Below are 16,231 nucleotides of genomic sequence, written 5' to 3' on the forward strand. Positions count from 1 at the left end.
ACTCCACCCGCAGCCTGGTCGGAAAGAGCATTGCGTAACGCATCCCCATGTCCCTAAGACGCTTCTTGGCACCACGAAATCCCATACGCTGCTTCTGGACCTGTTGGGAAAAGTCCGGATAAAAGTTCACCGTGGCATTCTCAAAGGCCACCGGGCCCTTCACCCGCGAGGCCTGCAGGATAGCGTCCCGATCTCTATAGTGGAAAAGCTTTGCAACAATAGGTCTCGGCGGGGCGCCTGGCTTGCCCTGGCCCCCCGGAACACGATGTGCGCGCTCCACTGCGAAAAATTTACTAAGGCCAGACGGAGAAAGGTGGTTCTGGATGAGGTCTTCAACCAGGAGATCAACCGAGTGAGGTTCTGGATTCTCCGGCACACCAACCATGCGAACATTACAGCGACGTGCCCTGTTCTCAAAATCCTCCAAGCGCCGGGTCATGAAATCGTTCACCCTACGGAGATTGCCAATCTCCGTCTGAATATCAGAGACGTCCGTCGTGAGGCTGGATGATTTGATATCCAACGACTTCACCTTTTCGTTCGTCTTGGAGAGATCGGCTCGAATCAAATTCACCTCAATTGCCACAGTGTCAAGTTTGTGGGCCAAGGTTTCGTACTGTTGGCCTATGGATTCCCTCATGCCAGAAATGGCGCCCATGATGTCCTGCAAGGAGGGCTCCGTCGACGCATCCACTACTTGGTCGGACGCTATGGGACCGGGCAGGGCAGCTCCGGGGGACCCTTTCGAGTGGGTATAACGATCCATAACATTAGATTGAACCGGACCCCCGCGCAGAGGTGTCTTCGTCTTGCGCGTCTCTCGGTCCCCTCTGCCCGCCATTTTGAAGATGCGTCACGAGTAAAGTCACCAGGGTCGACGGACCTGGCACCAGAAATAGAGGCCCCGGGACCAAAGGACTACAAGAGGGGTATCACCAGGATAGAGGCAGCCCACTCCAGGAACAGTGCAGCCAAGGGCCAGACAACCTACTCGTGTCCCGGCCACAACTCTGGCCCGACCCTCTCACCAGTGTCCCAGTCTGAGGCAGAAACGAAACCGAAACTGAAGAAGGGGACCCACAAGACCAATTCCCCTGCCGTTGTTGTTCAACTCCAAGACGGCCACCGAACCTCACCCAGTCCCGGGCGCACTTCGAGGGCGGAGCCCAAAAGTTCAATTGAACATAATTCAGGCACCCGATGTCCAAATCAGTTTCTGAAAGGTCCAGGTAGATCAGCCCAACGTCCTCTATATGAATCCTCGCAAAAAATCAGGATTAAAGCAGGATATTAAGCCGGGAGCGGCGGGGGTCCGGGGAGCGCTGTGCTCACGCGGCCATCTCGGATGCCCGCCAAGCTCCTCCTCCCATTTGTATCTTTTAATTTAAAATACATATTTTACTAATTATAACTTATTTTTTCTTCTCTCTTTCACAGATACCAACTGTAGTAAAAAAAAATTAAAGTTACATTTATTATATGGTAAGTATGACTAAAAAAATGTAGTTTGTTATCACCCTTTGCTTTAAGGTCACTAACATTTTCTCAATCTACCTCACTCCTGTGTTTTTACTCTGCTTCTTTCACTTATTCTTATTCTCCATGTTTACTCCCCTTTCCCTATTTACCCTCTCATATTCAACTTCTTTTCATCCCTATTCTTTACTTCACTTACCCTCTGTTCCCTTCCTTTGCTTCTTCACTCATTCTCTTTTTCTTAATTATTTACCTTACTCCTACACATATAGCTCATCCCCCTCCCAACACATGCACACACCTGTAACATACACCCACACACACACCACACACACACCTTATACACACAAAAAAAACTCCCACACACACTCTTCAAAAACACACACACATTCCATACACACACATACATCGAACACATATACACCCCACACTCATACACTTTTCATACATATTTCACACACCCTCATTTCTACCCACACCAAAACAGTCCACACAACCACACCCACAGACACACCTTACACACCCAAACTCCTACCTACACCCACTGACTCCCTGTAAGTCACACACATTGCATTACTTAACTTTTGTTGCTGTTTTACTCAAGCCCATTCAGGTAATGTTTCATTTACTCTCTATGTCCACTCTCTATGTCACTCACCATGTGTTATCCTAATTCAATATTTCTCCCTCTTTCACCCCTCTTTACTTATACTATGGGTAGCGCACCAGGGAGCGTAACAAGGGGAAAACCAAGAGAAACAGTAAAATAATATTTTAGAGTGCTTTGAGGTAGGGTAGCTGTTGTGTTGTGTGGGTGAATTACTTACTGCACTCCTTCCACTCCTTTTCTCAGTCCCTCTGTTCTCACAGTTCCTCACTCCCGTTCACTCAGTCCGTCTCTCTTACTCTAATTGTCTCTGTCTCTTCACTCTTTCACTACTTGTTCATTATGTTTTCTCCCTGAAGTTCAAGCACACTAAGTTATTTACATTTCTTTGCTGCTTCAATTATTCCCTTTCTGTTACTTCTTCTTTTCTTCTTTCAGTTTTTTCTCTCTGTCAATCCACATGTTTTAACTTTAGTCGATTTTATCCATCTTATTTCATCCCTCTTTAGTTATGGACACTACTTTTTTCTCTCTCTCCCTCACCAGTGTTATTTAAATCTGGTTCCGTTATTACATTTTATTTGTACATCATTTTTTCACTTTCCTTTTACTCTTTACAGCCACTCACATTCTTCATGTGCCTCTGCTTTAGTATTATTCTTCTCTCTTTCTTTGTTTCACAGCCTTATATTTTTTTCATTTTCTCTCTTACACTTTCTTATATCTTTTACACTGTTTTACTATGTATTATACAGTACCTCTGTGTTGCTCTCTCTTGCTGTCTGTCTCTTAACATTACTCTCTCTTTCTCTTTCTCTTATGCTCTCCTTCTCTTGTTTTTTCTTTCTTTTTTTTTATTGCGCTAACGGGGCGCTCTCCGGTGCGCGTACCGGGAAGCGCACCTATGAGAAAAATGAAGTCAAGAGTGCTAAAAATTTTAGTAATTTTTTAGAAATGGGAGGTAGTTCTGAAAAGAACTTTTTTTTAAATGTTTTTGTTGTTTTATATATATATTTTATTTTCTGAACATTTTTAATTTTTTTTTGTATTTTTTGAACAATTTGATTTTTTTGGTTTTTTTTGGGGGGGAACAACGAAAAACAGGCATTAGAAAGGGCTCAACAGGAGCAAAAAATGTTTTTATTTCTTGGGGCGTTTTGAGCACTTGTGGTTTTCAAACGCTCTATTAATTAAAATGATACTCATATTCCCATATGAAATTAGTTCACCACAGTAAATGCACACTAGCTTCATGTGCACAAAATTCTGTTGAATGTTTGGGACCGTCTCCCTCGCCTCTGGTCCCGATAGAGTTACCTGCGACGATGTACTGGCCACAGGAGTTGGTAGGTTATCTTGGAGGTGACGCAGCTCAGCAGCGCTGTAATTGTTTGGATGCCACCTCTGCATGTGGCGGTGCATAGTATAGTTACCAAAACTATACTTTTTGTTTGTACCTCTAGACAAAACATCTTTACAAATGAGGCATGTCACATATCGGGCATTGACATTTTTTTGGTCTTGAGGAAAAGAAAAAAATTGCCATATAAAATGGTCTTTGTGGTGTGATTTGCGGGGCTGTTCAGGCAAGAACTGCCTCCGCTCTACGTCCTCTTCCTCTTCTTCTTCCTCTTCCTCTGGGTTTGGAAGGAACTGCGCAGGTGGTCCTTCCTTCCTAGGTGGTTGTGGTGGGGGTGGGGGTCCACCAGCTGCAGCTACTACAGATGCCATTATTTCAACAAGGAGAAACAGGTCTTCCTCTCACAAAGATGAAAGTCAGAGTGAGGAAAAAAGGAGGGGTTTTCATCATTTGGGAAAAAAAATAGTTCTAAACCAATGAAAAGTGTTATTTACAGGTCACATGACCTATTACGCTTACGTTACGCGTCCCGCTCCGTGCCCGGAGCGCTTCCGGGGTGCTGCGCTTCGCGCCTCGTTCGCGCTCCGGAGCACTTCCGAGTGCGCGAACGCGGCGCGTCATAAGACGCATTACGCGGCAATGCGATACGTCGCGCTTACGCGTCGCGTCGCGATGTTGTTCTCGAACGCGGCAGTTGTGCAAACGGGACGTTTCCCGGTGCGCGGACCGGATCGCGGCATAAAATTGAGCTAACGGGAAGCTACCCGGTGCGCGAACCGGTAGCGAAACTAAAAAAAAAAAAAAAATGTATATACATAAAAAAATTATATTAAATACATATAAAATATATTTTTCCTTTAAAAAAAGAATACATTTAACAGCTTTTAATATTTGCTATTAAAAAAACATTGAAATTCACTGAAAAAACCATAGGTTATAGACCATATATAGTTAGGAATTAGCATTTACAAAACCTTGAAAATTCACTGAAAAAACCATAGGTTATAGACCATATATAGTTAGGAATTAGCATTTTTAAAACCTTATTTTACTCACACAAAACCATTGAAATTCGCATATATAGTTAGTTGCACTAACTATATATTTCGCGCACCCGCAATCCACTGCTGATGATGTCACATATTACATCATTCATGACATGGTCAGTGACATCACTGATGACATCACTGATGACATCTCAAATGACATCACTGATGACATCACTGATAACATCTCATTTGATATGACTGATCACATCACTGATGACATCATTCATGTGATAATACGATTAACTTCTTCAGACTCTAACATAATCTTATATACACTCAGTGTAAACAGACACTCACAGAGTGTCACTCATCTATGGAGTTACTCACACACCTAGTCAGTCATGCAAAGAATCAATCACACCTCCATCTCCTCAACTATACAGTTATACACACCTTACTTATTCAAACAGATACTAACACATATTTACTCTCTTATACAATCCCTGATACAATTTTCAGAATGATCCATACAGCCACTCACACATTCACTGCCTCTTATGCACAGTTAATTATATATGTCAACTTTCACATACACTGTGTTTTACATATGTTCTTACTTTGACATGTAGCACTGAGATATCCATTCACTCACCAATACACTCATGCACACAGTCAACCGCCCATACAGCTGTTCCCACATGCACCTTTGAACCCATACATCTAGTGAATCAACTGCTCACACATCTATGCACAGAGGCATACACCTCCCAACCACCCCCACACACACTCAGTCTCCCATACAAATAATTGGGCAACCAATCAATAACCCATATAGTTACTCATATAGCTACTGATCAATACATGCAGCAGTTTACAGAACAACAGACATAATGATGCACAAATTAGGACAGTTTAGTCACTAACCCATGCACTCAGTGAGACACATTTAATCACTCACTCATACAGTCAGTCATGCACCTACTAAATCCTTCATCCAGACACTTATACATCCACTCATTCTTCAATATGTAAGACATATTTAAAGTTTACAGAAACATACAGACACTGGATGTTGTTATCAGTGATGTCATCAGTGATATCATTTGAGATGTTATCAGTGATGTCATCAGTGATGTCACTGACCATGTCATGAATGATGTAATATGTGACATCATCAACAGTGGATTGCGGGTGCGTGAAATATATAGTTAGTGCAACTAACTATATATGCGAATTTCAATGGTTTTGTGTGAGTAAAATAAGGTTTTAAAAATGCTAATTCCTAACTATATATGGTCTATAACCTATGGTTTTTTCAGTGAATTTTCAAGGTTTTGTAAATGCTAATTCCTAACTATATATGGTCTATAACCTATGGTTTTTTCAGTGAATATATATATATATATATATCTATATATATATATATATATATATATTTTACAAACATCACTTTGGGGAAGGGCATACATTTATCATAAAAAGTATCAAAGTGAGGACAGACATTTATCATAAAAAGTATCAAAGTGCAATTGACGCAGTGAAAGTGAAGTGCACAGATTATTATATACAATTAAAATCCAAAAGTTAACATAAGGCAATGATCCCCCCTGCTTCGAGTCAGAGTCCGAAGTGGTTATCAATTCAAACAATCAATAGCCAGGGGATCTACTTTCTACATTTCAATGCTTCAGAGATTAGCAGGGTCTCATCAGGACTAGTTGTGTGAATAAAGTCACCACTTTATGGATCTTAATGTGAACACATCAAGTTAATTCCATATCCAACTAAATGGCAATCCATTGGGTTGTGGTTGCATCCAGCTCTTAATATAACTGCATCAAGACTTGTTATTATTCATAATGCACTGGACGTGCCTCCTCTTACCATTGCGTGTTCTAGAAAGCTTTCAAATTGAGTTTGTGCGGGTACCCATATGCAAAGAGAGTACCACAGGACCAGTGCGATTATTATTGTAGGCATACCCAGGTCTTGTGTGCTGGTTGGGGTGGTTCCTGTAATTAAATTGCCTGGACAGAACATTCCATCCACTAACTAATTAGTTTCATAGAGTCACAAGAGCAAAGGTCATGCTCATGAAGACCACCTCTCCTACAAAGAGACGATACATGGTTAATCAGTAATCATCCACTTAGCATCATATCACAAATATGCAAGCACAAGGCAGTAGCAGCAACCACTGAGGATGCTGGTGGTAGAATTGGAGGCCTATGTTGAGGTTAGGCTATTGCAGAAAATGTAAAATCATTTCTTAATCTCCTCCGTTTGATGACCGGAGCTTCTTTGGCAACTCTGTACGCAGAGCTCGGTATCAAATCCTTACCTGATACAAATGACCTCCATTTTGGTTTGCTTCCCACTGCACAGGAAGCCACCAAGCTGGAACGTATTTAAGGTCCACAATCGAGGTGACATCCTACAACAGAGATGCTACAAATAGAGGGATATCACATGTGAAGAAAACCCTAATGGAACAGAGACTCTGCCAGTTAAGCGTATTTAGGCCCGCACGATTGACTCAATCAAGGAGGAATTTTGACTCTTGAAGCTCAGAAAAGCTCTTCATGCGGCCAGATATGAATCACTGATCTACAAGTACTTTCCCTAAGGAGAAAATGTTGGCTTCGAGTCATATTTGTATTAAACTCGATACATGTAGTATCTTAAGTTGGGGTTAGGAACCTTTCCAACTAGAGTATACAAGATTAAATCTGTTAAGATAAAGTGACACCTTTTTTCCATTTCATAATTTTTTGAACAACGACACTAGCCCTTTGCAAAAAGTGGCAGTCATGAATTTTAAAAATGTATGGCGTCAAACGGTTTACCAACGCATTTGCACTTTGCTAAAGGATAGATATATTTTGCAGTAGCATCCTACATGTGGCCCACATGGTTCATTATCTATAGGGGGTCAATAGTGGGAGCTATAAAACAGGCAGGGGGCTGCTTGACTTGTAGATAGAACATATGGTTGTGCAAAAGCTGGGGCAAATAGGTGCGGTAGAAGAGGAATTGTGATTTATTTCAACGACGGGATACTAATGCTGGCTGCTAGATTGTCTCCCTTTTAATTTATCATTTTAATTGATGTCCACTGGATTCTAGTTTAAACTGCAAAATACTTTTCTATAAGGAAGCCACCTTTATTGTTCTGGTATATGTGGAGAACAATAAAAGTTTCCATTTGATGTGTAGGACAATGGCAGCGCAATGGTGTGGATGAAGTAGTGCAGTAGATTGCGGATGCAGTGTGCTCCTTTACAGTGTAGTACAGTGATGGATAAGGATGTGCAGTGCTGGGTGCTGGATTCAGGTACTGGGAAACTTGATGGATTGCTGGTTATGGTTGTGTGGTTTCAAGGTAGTAGAACACTGGTGAAGGTAGTAGACTATTGCTGAATGATGGCAATGTTGCAGAGGGCAGCAGTGGATAGGCAGCGGTGGCAGTAAAGGGGTGGAGTCATAGGGCCTGATTGCAAGTGTGTCAGAATCCAGGTGCTTTTTATCACATCAGATAAGTAACAGTACTTTGGGTTACTTCATTTATTGGATGCTATACATGCCACCTAATATGAGTATCTGGGGTAAAACATGCAGAATTTTTTGTTTACAGCACCAAAAACTGCATGGTATGGTAACTTCTGCTAAATTCCGGCGGTTGAATGTGATTTCATAGAAAAAAGATTTCATGGAATACCATTACTGAGAAACCATTTGACCTAAACCATTTAATCGAAATTTGCAGGATAAATGGCATCTAGCCTTTCATAGAAACCAATTCATTGAATGTCTTTTTTTTCTAAATTGGTTTTTGCATGCTTATTTTTTAAGGTGTAAATGCAATGGTTGAAGGTCTTACTTTTAGAAACTTTTTTGTCAGAGATATTTATTGCTTTTCTTCAGGGAAACATTCCATTCGATGTATATCTTTTGCATTGTCAAGGAATCATTTTGAATGCTTTTAATTATTTGCTGGCTCCTCACCACCCCTAAAAACCTCCAACCCCTGACCCCTCACAACCCTTAAAAACCATCTACAGCTGCACCCTGAAAAACCCTCACGAAGCCTAAACTTCACCCATTCATGAACCTTAAACTTCACCAATCCCTGTTCTATAAAAACCCTTCATCATGCTTAAACTACAACCACCACTGAACCCTAGGAGTCCCCTTAATGCTACCCATTGCTGAACCTTTAAAACCTTTCACCAGGCCTTATTTCCACCCATCCATGAATCCTAAAAGCTTCTCACCACCCCTACACTCACCCATCCATTAACCCTAAAAAACAGTCGCCTCCTCTTAACTCCACTCATCTGTAATTCCTAAAAACCCTCGCCATCCCTAAATTCCACACGTTCCTGATCGCTAAAAAACCCTTACCATTCCTAAAGTTCACCCAACCCTGAACCCTGAAAACTCCTTTCTTCACCTAACCCCTAAAGAAACCCATCACCCCTACATCACACATCCTGGAATCTATAAACTACTCATATACTCCCCCCACCCCAAATTTTATTGCACTTTGGATTTTTTCTTAAAATGATCTTCCCATTGATTTTAAATGCTTTTGAATTTCCTTAAATTACAATTGGTTTTCCATGATTTGGTTTCCTCCAATGTGGTTTCTCAGCATTCTCTGTTCCATCAATTCACATACTTTAAATTCTGGCAGATTTGACCTGCTGAAATTTAATGAAGGATGCGCTATTTCATGCATTTGTAATGACCAGTGTTAAATACAACCCAACTCATAATCTGGACCCTTCCGCAAACAGGGGTTTCCGCAAGGATCGGTAAGCACCAGTCACTCATAAACAGAGCCATAGTGGGTAGGGTTGTCTGACAGTGTTAGTCTTTGAGTAGTCGTAGAAAGCTTTGAAAGGGTAGTGTACTAGTGAGAATAGTAGTGTGGTTTTGATGGTAGTACTGTTGTGGGACATAATAGCATGGTAGTGGTTGATGTAGTGTGGTATTGTGATTTACTGGTACAAAAAGGGTGTTAGTGCAAATGTGATAGGTAGTAGCAGTTCAAGGACTTACCACAAATTTGGAAGTAAGTAATGTAATAGTCAGGCATTACTATTTTAGTGGTTGTGAATATCAGTGAGGTATTTTGAGGTCATAGTGCTGAAGCGGTGGTAGTACATTGGTGGTTTGGTTAGTTGCGCTGTGGGCAGAACTGGACTGGAAGCTAAAAGTAAGTCTCAACAGTGCTTTACTACCAGGCCCACATCACAGTGAGTGTGGTCCCTCGGTCACCTTTCTAGAGCTAGAGGGTAGGTCGCTAAGTGGAGACTTGCAGTCACTTGCTGCATGGAAACGTTGTGAAGGTACAGGGATTCACCATATATGAGCACTCATTAAAAAAAACAAATCTTATATTAAGCTGCTTTAAAGATGGCCATAAAGCTGTGGTGACAGTAGTCAGAATCTGGGCAATATACAATATGTAAGAGATTAAATCGTTTTTTTCTTTAGCAGCGTTATCCTCTTCCATAAAATATGGTAATGCTCCTATTTCATTTAGATTTCCAATTAAAACAGGATGAGTAGAAGCTCGATTTGAAGATGGAATATCATTCTGGGCCTCCTTCAAATTTAATTTAAACACAAGAGCTCTCCTTAAGAGAGGTGGAAAGCCCATCAAAAAGGTATTTTGATGACATAGATTTCCTTCTTGTGAGGTAGGTATATAGTCATTGTCTTGCCATTCATCAAAGAACTTGGTATCAGTGGTGACTATGAAAGTTATGTATTTAAAGTAGGAAAAATTAGATCCCAAAATCATGGTCATTTAAAGCTCTAAATCATTTAAAAGTAGCCTGTGTCATAATACTTGACAGTGACTGGACAACGAAGAGACATATAATGCTGGTCAAAATAACTAATGTGCTTCAATGTTGAACGCATCCAAAAATGTAACTAAATCTTCAGTAAACTGACTGTCTGAATATGCTTAGTCTATAATGTAGGTACAATATTTTGTCGTGTATTTCTATAGGTTCTGATTCGATCCCCCTATTCCTGACCCTATTCTGGTTAAACTTACTAGCTAGTTAACTAACAGTCAGCCCATGAGGCAAGAAATTCCCCATGATGCAGATACCGTTATCTGACGCAGTCACACTACGGCACAGGAACGTGTTATCTGATTAGGTCATAACGCTTGAGATCTAATTAGACAAGCGATATTCCTCCAGCCCCTGATAAGGCATACGACGTTCTCATAACAAATCAAACCTATGACAACCTGGATAATCCGTGCGGCCATTGTTTTGATTTCACAGAGAACTTTAGTAAAGAATGTGCTAACGAGCAAGTCGTATGACATCTTTATTGACGTACCTATGTCCATCCTTACGTCAATCCCGGCACCTTTAAGGTATAAATATTGCCGACCTTGCCCTATGCAAACACACGCGTGGTGACAAGACGGAGCAGCCATACTTGCCGAAGCCGAGAGCAGAAGCAGACCCCGCAGCCAGCAGCCCCGCCTTCCTGACGCGCTGAGAGACGCGCTGCTATCTCAAGCCGAGAGACCCAGCACCGGCGCTTCTGGGCAGCCCTCGCAGGCAGCCTGGAATATCGAGAGCAGAGAAAGAGATACCATTCCTCATTCATCCTAAATTCCAGGTACAGAACTGAATAACCCCTCCTAGAGAATTCTTTAGTTATTCACTTGGCAAAAACAAACTTAAACTAAACTGTAACTTTCTATTCCCGCCCACGCATTAGACTTAGGTCAGGTACACGGGGTAGGCGTATTTAGAAACACCAGTTGAGTACGTTTAGTCAAATGTATATGTGTATGTAAATATATTTTATTCATTTTAAACATCATATGGCTCAGAAACCATATCAATGTTTTTACAGTATTATTTTATACTATTGCTTCTAATGTATGCACTTTACTTAACTATAAGTATTGCAATAATATCGATCCATTTCTCTTGTACGAGAAAAGAGACTGATCAATAAATAACATATTTTATTGAACACGCCCGTCTCTTCCTTTTCTCTACATTCTGATGAGACTAAGAATGCACGTACTGACTGAGTAAAATAATTGCCTTGTGCTCACACGACTCTCGAGATTGACTCTTGATTAGGGGAGAGCAAAGTTGTCATGTTCTATGGTTGTCAGAAACTAAATCCCTTCTTGTCTAATCAGGGGAGTTAATCCTTCCTTGAACATTCGAGAAAGTTTCTAGCGAACTCTGAGCTTAGCTGGCAAACCCAAAAATTAAGTCTAGTATCGACAGTAGTAGACCTAGTTAACGTCTGGCCTAGGCCTTTACTGCTGTAGGCACTATTCCAATGCGCAGAGCCTATTGGGAAAATAGGAGCTACACTACATGGCGCCCAACGTGTTTGGAAAGGGCGATAAAACTAACGTAAGACATTTAGAGTAACTCAGTCGTGCTTTCTCACTCAGACCCCTTTTCCTAAATACTCCAAAGACGTCTGGAGTGGGTGAAAGGTTATAATATCCTCCAAAACCTCGCAGGAGGGAACTCCTATGTATGGTTCTTGGTCTAGTCAACGTTGAAGGATAAAACAGTTCCAAAATATTGTGCACCTAATCTTTGTTCCATAAAGAAACCTGATCTGCAAACAAAAGACATAAGCCTCCTGTCGGTAAAATGACAGAGAGTGATGAAGAAAGAGAGGCAATTAGATTAGCTACTGAAATAGCAGCAGCTGATACTACAGCACTCGATGCAGACCCGGATATAATACTCATCCAGGTCGCCAAAAGGAGAGCCATAACTCTAAAACTTATAGAAAATGGACTGACACCTAGAGGTGGCACAGTCATATTCGTAATCGAGGCACACGAATATCGGCAGACAGAGGTATACTATACATGGATAAATTTTCCAGCAGCAAATGCTGTAACAAAGTACTTCCACTATTACAAAGTAGAGGAACCTCCTAATGAGTACACTCCTTTCGAGGAGGTGGAAGTACCACTCAAATTCCAAGAGCATTTGCTCTTATTTGATGGCGCCCTAATACATAACAATCACATTACAAGGCTCGGTCCTTTAGGAAGACCAGGAGCAACGTGGCCGGTCCTAGCCGGATACACACCACATCCAGACATCGAAAGAATGCCTGCAGCAGAGCTGTTAATACAGCTAAAACAACTACTAAAAATTCACAGACAATTAGTTCAGTATGTAATGCGGACTTCAACAATTCAGCCAGCGATTAAACTTCCACAGCTGACCCCTCACCAGGGGAACACAAATAAAATTACACCACAGAACATCCAATCCTGCCTAGGTAAAGTTCCAGCTAAACGGGAACAGATACCATTCTGGTTGGCACAGAAAATTACCCAAATAGAGGCGGTGTTTCCTGACACCACCCCATTAGAAAAACACAGGATTCTGACTATATGTCTCCCAATGGGAATCGCACCACACATTGAGGACTGTGACACTTGGGGTACAGTCTTTGCTTCCATCTATACAAAAACGCACGGTGTCCCATCCATTTCGGTGATACCAGATGTGCTAAAACAAATTCAAGATGAATACGGTCCAGAACCAGCTTTAACTCTTGGTATGAAATTACTAAAAGACTTCAAGCAGGTCTCGGCTATATTACTAGCCAACATAAAGGGTGAAGCAGCAAACGTGGCGATCCGCCAGAGGTTAAAAGAGACAGATATAGCAGACCAACCAGCTGAAATTGCCAGAATCATAGAAAAATCCTATGAAGAACTAGGCAGAGATAGTCTAGGTGGAATACCAGTAAAACCGCAACTGATTACAAGTCCAGAAAAAATATTTTTTAATAATAATTCACCAAAAAAGAACTGGGATGGAAATAAACAATCCAATCCTAAAGAAAAGAAATTCCAGTCCAGAGGAAGGTCTCCTAGGCGAAGAGAGAAATCTCCAAACCCGAGACAAAGGTCACCTCAGAGTGAACCCTCTGGGAATAGATATAACCTTAGAAATAGGGATAATATTAAAAAACCTGATAGATATCAAGACATTGATACACGTCCCTCTCAATCTTTTCAGAATTCCTCGCAGAAATCGGAAAGAAGAGGACGATCAGAAGAGCACGCCAAGTCCAAAGACAAGGAACCTGCTCAACTGAAAAAGAAATCACAATTTCCAAAAAAGAAGGTAGCCAGTATCAAGGTAGTTAACAATGCCGAGAATACTGAGGACACAACTGAAAAACGGAGAATGGGCTCAGACAATGCTAGACAGCGCAGCAGAGGTGAGCATAGCTCGCAAAGTCCTTATGAATCATCTGGAGACAGTGGACACGAATGAATACCTTCAAGTGGAAACTGCAGATACCAGAGTTAGCAAGCCCCACAAAATATACGAGATAACATTACGTATAGAGGGAGATAAGACTAGGAAAATAAGGGGACTATTTTGGGATAACCTATCCAAGGGCTATGACATCCTTCTAGCTGAAAAAGACTGGCCACCAGAGTTTGTCAGGGAGTGCCCTCATGGCGAAGAAGTAATTATGCCTGCCTTCTCGAATCAAATACCGATTCATAAAAAATATACACTTGCTAGAAAGTGGGCAGTGGCCTTAGCACCTGCTTTATATAAAAATCATGTAGGATGGGATGAGGATTCTCCTCCTCACAAAGTCCAGTTAAAATCACAACCTACTGCACAAAGGCAGTACCCAATTAAGCAAGAAGCTAAAAAACAAGTAAATGAAATACTAGATCAGCTAGAATACCAAGGGGTGATTGAAACTTGCACCTCACAAATGAACAATCCTTTATTTCTGGTCTCCAAACCAGACAATTCGTACCGTCTAGTTTTGGATTACCGACACCTTAACACATGTTGCAAAACTTTTGCAGTGCAAAACTCACACAGTGCTGCACTAATGAATAACATAGTGCGCAAAAAATACAAAACAACCTTGGACATCTCCAACGGTTTCTTTTGTGCAAAACATAGCACCAGAGAGCAGATATTTAACTGCATTCTCAGTAAATGGCACTCAAAAACAATTCTGTCGGTTAGCCCAGGGGTACAAGAACAGCCCGGGGGTATTCTCAGCGAGAGTAACAGAATTACTACAACTATATGATGATGAAGCATTATCTTATGTCGATGACATTTACTTAACAGATGATGACTTGGAAACTCACTTGAAAAGAGTGAACACCATAATACTTGGTTTCGCTGCAGAGGGTTACAAATTCAACTTCAAAAAGTCCAGAATTGCCCATCTGACGGTCCTATTCTTAGGATATGAGTTATCAAGTGAAGGCAAGAGCCTGGCAGACAATTTCCTAGAGAAATGTGCCGTAATCCAAGCTCCTAAAACACTAAAAAACCTACAGTCAATTCTAGGCTTCCTAAATTTCGGAAGAACTTACATTGCAAATTACGCAGAAAGGGTCAAACCCCTTTACGATCTAATTAAACCAGACTTTAAAAGATCCAGTTGGACTCAAGCACACACAGAAGTTTTGAGATCCTTACAAACAGACATGCTAATTAAAACAAAATTAGAAACCCGTGATAATACACGCAACCTTGTGATCCGAGTCATCCCAGGGAGATACGGATTCACATACCTAACCTCTAATGAGGGAGATAAGGTACCAATTGCATTCAAATCACATTTGTACACAAAAGCTGAACAGAGATTCAACAACAAAGGAAAAATTGTTCAAGCAGTTCAAACGGCAATAGCTAGAGAAAAAGACATAGCTGACGGTAGACATATCACAGTCAGAACAGCAGAATCAGCTTTTGAGGCATTAACAACACCGTGTAATTTACCAACAACAACATTGGATCCAGAATGGTTACAATGGGTAAATTCAATCACAACGGACAAAGTATATTACTTCTTTGATCCAGAACTAGAAGAATTAAAAAATCTAAAATATGAAAAAACGTATCCTCTGCCAATCGACATTCTGCCTCTACGACATTACGCCTGTGTAATCTATACAGACGGACATGCTCAACCCTCCGTTTGGGGAGAACATGCATACAATCCCACATGTGAGATTACAAAAGAAGTGTGGCGCGGAGGTAAACTAAGACCTCTATTAACAAAAACACACTCAGTAGAAACTAATTCAGAACTACAAACTGAAATATTAGCTTTGAAAATGGCGCTAGATAATGCGGATCGCGAATTCCCGACACTTATAGTGTCAGATTCATATTTCTGCGTCAAAGCATATAACAAGGATTTGCAGACCTGGATTCAGAACGATTACAAAGATGACACGGATGCACCAATAAAGCAGAGACTGCTCTGGGAACAGGTAGCTCTTTTGAAAAAAGAACTACCAAAGACTCACGTGACACACTCACTGAGTCACCAGCGTGATGGCGTTCACGTTGTAGGGAATTCATTGGCTGAAACAGCCGCAGCGGCAGCCAGTAAACCGGCTCCCGTAGATCGGAAAAAGCGTACATTAAAATACATTGACGGCGAAACATTGCTGGCAGTAAAAACGTCATCAAAAGGCGACTGCTCGGCGTTACCGATCAACTATCCACTCAATTACACATACATCATAGATGCAAACTCCATTCCTTTTGCTCGAATCCCTGGAGTGGGGGATAGAGTGATTCCAAACATGGACAGGAGAAACTTGTTAATCGCAGACGCACACATGGGCGAGGGTCTCAGACACCTTAAATTAAAAGATTCTCTGGAAGAATTACAATCACGGTACTGGTGGCCAGGCATGAGCCTGCACTACACCATGTTTGTAAAAAACTGCCCAAACTGCAACAGAGATCGCAG

This window comes from Lissotriton helveticus, chromosome 4_1 (genome assembly GCF_964261635.1).
Source record: "Lissotriton helveticus chromosome 4_1, aLisHel1.1, whole genome shotgun sequence".
Taxonomy (NCBI): domain Eukaryota; kingdom Metazoa; phylum Chordata; class Amphibia; order Caudata; family Salamandridae; genus Lissotriton; species Lissotriton helveticus.